This window comes from Sturnira hondurensis, unplaced genomic scaffold (genome assembly GCF_014824575.4).
Source record: "Sturnira hondurensis isolate 20B ecotype Veracruz unplaced genomic scaffold, ASM1482457v3 Scaffold0004136, whole genome shotgun sequence".
NCBI lineage: Eukaryota > Metazoa > Chordata > Mammalia > Chiroptera > Phyllostomidae > Sturnira > Sturnira hondurensis.
Window position 1 is genome coordinate 3,289,237 of NW_028076767.1, and position 5,247 is coordinate 3,294,483.

Genomic DNA, 5,247 nt, shown 5'->3' on the forward strand with positions numbered 1-5,247 from the left:
AAAAATAAGATGAAGACAGGAGAGCTGTTGGAACATGAAGTGTTTCTAAAAAAAATTCCATAAATTTGGTAGCCCTTCACAGTCATTCACTTAAGCGTCTGAGACCCTTATGTTTTAAATGTCTTACTCTTCCCCTAGACTGTGAGTCTTTGAGGACAAAAAATATCATTTTAATTATTTCTGTACCTCAACTGTCTCAAATAATGTCTAGCACTCTTTCAGCACTCAATAAATAATTATTGAATAAATAAGTAAGTGAATGTTTCCATAGATATCATATTCATTTTATACCCTCTCCCAGTGCTGAGTAATTTATATATATGATGTGATAGAGATAAGTTCAGAGAGAAATATGCAAATACTTGGAAATACAGTCCTCCTTTTTAGGGAAAATTGATTATTCTTTGGAAATATGTTGAATATCGAGAAAAAAAACTTACAAGAAAAGAAATAAAAAAAGAAGCCAGTGAAGGAGAGCAAAGGAGAGTGGTAAGGAAGTATGGAAAATAGGAAGAGTGATGAGTCAATCACCGTGAATGCTCAAGAGATGCAAACTTTGATTTTAATGTTTTGCATCTCCTGTGCCCTTCATATAGTAGGTGCTAAATAAACATTATTAAGTCAGAAGTTGGGCAGAAAAACTTTAAAGCCCAAAGTCAGGAGCATGGCAAGGTGTGAGTGACTTCCTTTTCCTCATATTTGGGTCTTCATGTGAATATATCTTCATATTATTTGCTATGTTTGTGTTTACATCAGCTTTAACACATTTCTCAATGTGCATGCCTCTCTCTAGGCTCTACAGCTTTCAGAAGCAAACCCTTTATCTACATTTATCCATCCTGATTGTTAACTCTTTAAGGAATAGGCATTTTTTCCAGATTCCACTTGATTTCTGCATCTGCCTGGCATTCCTGACTTTCTCATGCCCTAGGATGCAACCTATAGGTCCACCTGTCCAATCCTGGGCAGTCTCACCTTATTCTGTAACTGTGCATATGCCAGCCTGTGCAGTTACACAGTCCAACAACTCTCAACTTCTTCCCCATTCTTAGCCCTGATCTCTTAGATGTGAGAGCCTCAGTGATTAAAATGCTCTTTATTTCTTGGACTAAGTGTTTTAATTTACTCAAAGGGAAGACTATGTTGCTTTGGTTTTTTTTTCAACAAGTGTAATTTAAAATCACTATAAATTCTTAAAAGACTGACAGCTGGTGACAAAAGACAATAATTACTTTGAAATACTCTTTATAAAATCTCTACCATGTTTTGTGAGAAATTACACCCAAATGCTTCTGATTTTGAAGTCACTTGCTGGTAACTGCTATTTAAGTCCAGGAAGCATTTCTCTTTCATTTATAAAATTTTAAAAAGATTTTGCCCCCTTTGAAATCTCATAAAAGAGGCTTGTACCACATATGTTCTTATTCTATAAACTAAGAATTAGATGGCTGGTAATTCAAACATATACCCCAGGTTGGATTGCCACAAATAAAACTGCTTCTTTTAGTTTGCAAAATTGTTTCTTTCTACCCATTTTCATGGGGCAATCCCCTTCTTTCAATCAAAATTTCAAGAGAAAAATTAAAATAAAAGGCACAGTGTAAAAATAATAAATATAGAAAGGAGACTCCCAAACTGAAGTAAAATCTAAACAGACTACTTCTTTCCTAAGCAAGGTGTCAAAGGGTGAAAGATGGAGGTAGAAAGTTTCTTGTGAGTAGGGTGATTATCACAGTGCCTTGGGGAGCTATAAACATTGCCTAGAAATTAAAGAAGTAAAATCTCTGACTGTGCAGCTTTGAGTACAAAACTTTACCAAAAAAAAGTTTTAAATATAAATTCATCTTGTGAATGTAATTTATGGGACATGTGGATACAAGGGATGTTCTCTCAACCAACTGATGAACATAAAGGACTGAAGTATGAGTTTTCAGCAGTGAACCTAAACAACACAGACTCTGGTAACCCTTCAAATTATTACCAGGAAAGATTTTAAGAAATGCTAATATTAAAGTGCTGTGAATGGAGCTAAATACTTTTAAATGTTAAAGTAGCAAAATTGTAAAGACAGAAGAGACATCAGGAGCTATTTTGTCAATGAGGAAAATGAGTCCTGGGGTGTATCTGATTGTCAGTGAAATTACTGAGTATCTGGTGATAAGTGCAGAGACAAATGGGTCAAAACTAAATGGAATTGGGTATAATTGTGAGGCAATTACACAGCGGACTCACCTGCAAGGGCCATAAACTTCAGCCCAGGCTCACCTGTGGCACACTCCTAGCTCCTTCTCTCTGAGTACAAAGATACTGGCAACAGTGAAAGTGATAACATAAAAAAAAATGGAAAATTCAAAGCTAGTGATAACTGTGGGAAAATGAAGAGGTGTGAGGTGTGAAAGCAAAAAAAGCTCATGATGATTATGAGAACAGGAGACTGACTAATTTTAGACAGATCATTAGTAAAAAGTATATAACACATTATAAACTTTTTTCAAGCATGTAATTATGAAAACTGTCCTACCCTATTTTTTTAAAGAAAGTGTATTTTTTTTAATTCAGGTCTGTCTTTTTTTAAGATTCATGTTAATCTACAACAACAGTAAGTACCGCTTCTTTAGAAAATCAAATTATACCGTGAAAAAAATGCTTAGCAAGAGCTTCTGATTTGTTTTGTGGGAGTGGCAGTTTCTCAATTATAGGCACCAGAACCAAGTCTCATCATCTCTCTGAGCATATGTTCTGCCTTTGCTGTGCTTCTAAGCAAAATTAGCTCAGATGGCCCCCATCCACAGCTGTGGTTCAAAGGTGCTTTTCAAGAGCACAGCAGACAGAGTTTCAGTTAGGTGTGGTGCTTGAAATTATAATATTTGGTGCCCTCAGGTACCAAGGTTTGCTGTTGATAATGAAGATAATAAAAAGAGGGGAAAACCCAAAAGACTTCAAGTAAGCCTAAGCATCAAAAGTTTCAAAGCTACAGGCTGGTAATTTGAGTTAAGGATCTTTTTTTGTGGGCTAAACTTTACCTAATGTTCCACCCCTGCTACAAATAATGCATTAGAAAAATAAAATTGAAACTGTCTTTTGGAAATCAGATAAAGAAAAAATAGGTCCATTTAGCTTAAAGAAGAAAAGGTGGAGAAGAGGTGTGCTAATAATCTTCAAGGATATAACATATCATGAGAGTGTTGGTGACATTTCAACAAATAAGAATCACATTCTAGTGAGAATTACTGAAAAGTAACTAACTATATAGAACACATCTATATCTGAATACTTTAAGAATGAAGTAGAAAGCAGGAGAATAGATGATTCTTCTTTTCAAGATCATATCATGTTTGGGCACATCAAAGTTCATCTCACATACTGTTTTTGCAATAATTCTAGAATTATTTGGCAGAAAAACTGTTGTATTTTGTGTGTGTTCCCAAATTCCTGCTAATATAATTTACACAAGGAAGTGAGAAAAGCTTTCTGTGGCTACCAGTTTCTTTTGTAAAACTACAAGCAGCAGAGGATGAGGAGGTGAGATGAGAACCCTGGGAGAATGGAGGAAAGAATGCATGAGTGTGCTCAGAATCAAAGAAAGTCATCTCAAACCCAAGGAAACACATGACCTCTGAGTCAAGCAGCCATCAGGGATTCACCTTCTACCATAGCCCTAGCTGCCCCAACTCTGATTGTCCTATACCACATCATCTGAGCCTATGTGTAGAACTCCTACAACCCTAGCAAGATCACCCTTTCTAGCAAAATCTTAAGTCAAGATAGAAAACATGTTTTCTAGAGTTCTTCCTTAATACATTGGCCAAAATATATCTTTCAAACTTTCCCTCTTTCTCAGAGGCTACCAGGTGCTCTAAAACTTGGGAAGAATGACATCTGATGAAAAATCTCAACTATAAATTATCTAGGAGGCCATCAGGAAAAAATCTATAAATCAAGCAAAACTGTTTATTAAACTTATTGAACAAAGAAAGGATGTTACTTTGACAGTGTAAAAATAAAAAATTGAGACAGATTATCAAGAGACTTTTGGCCCTAGGCTAGATAATTTTAAGTCAAGGCTTCCAAGGCAGAAAACTTGTTGGGATAGGGCTCTGTTTATGATAAGATAAGTTGATATGTTCGATACAGCGCTGCTAAAGTGGGTCTTGATGAGCAAGTTTTTAGAAGTAGCAGTTTTGCTGGTGTCACAGGTTGGGTTCTCTGCAAAGCAGACTTTGAGGCAGAGTTTACTATTTAGGATGGTTATTAGGGAGTACCCTTGAGATAAACACCTGCGATCGAGGAAGAAGAAGCTGACCTGATCAGGAAGAGAAGTCAAACTGTAATATTCACAGTCTCAGTCGATTCCCAAAGAGTTCTACATGGTTTTTTTTTTTAATTTTTCAAACACTGATTTTATTTGTTTTTAGAGGGGAAGGGAAGGAGAGAAATATCAATGTATGGCTGCCTCTGGTGAGTCCCCTGCTGGGAACTGGCCTGCAACCCAGGCATGTGCCCTGACTGGGAATCGAACCACGATCATGTGGTTCGCAGGCCGCGCTCAATCCACTGAGCTCCGCCAGCCAGGGCGAGAGTTCTACATGTTTTAAATGGCTCATCAGAAATGTCACACTGGGCCATGTTATTGGACATGAGCTACTCCTGGGAGGAAGTCATGGGAAGGGCAGCTCTCTGCAGCTGAGGCAATCTCTGAAAGGAATGACAGATAAAAGCTTTCTGCTGACTCCAGTCTCCAGAAGCTAGGGTAGATGTCTTTCCTTGACAGGATGTTCCACCGTGTTATCATCCACGAGCCTGTATTCCCTGAACAAATAACCAGTATTATTGTTTGATCTCAGCATTGTTTAGCATAGGAATAGGAAAATATGTCTGGTTCCATTATTGTTTAACACAGAAATAAGGAATTAGAACAGTTTCATTTTTCAAAACAAGTTCAACTTTCCTCCTCCCCACACGAAAGTTATCTGGATCTCATATAAAGGGTTCCCTTCCTTTATATACATTTGGGTTCTATATCCCATCCATCTTCATCCACCTTTTTCCATTTAAGTATCACATGTGTTATTCCCTTATCCTATGCATATTCCATTACCTTTCACCACTGATAATTTCTCTACCTAAAATATTCCTCAAGTTTTTCTCAGTTAAAAAAAAATTCTACATAATCACTGATCCTTCTTTTACCATCAAATTTCTTCACTTTAAAAAGAAAAAATGAGGGTGGGCTTAGCTCTCAGAGGT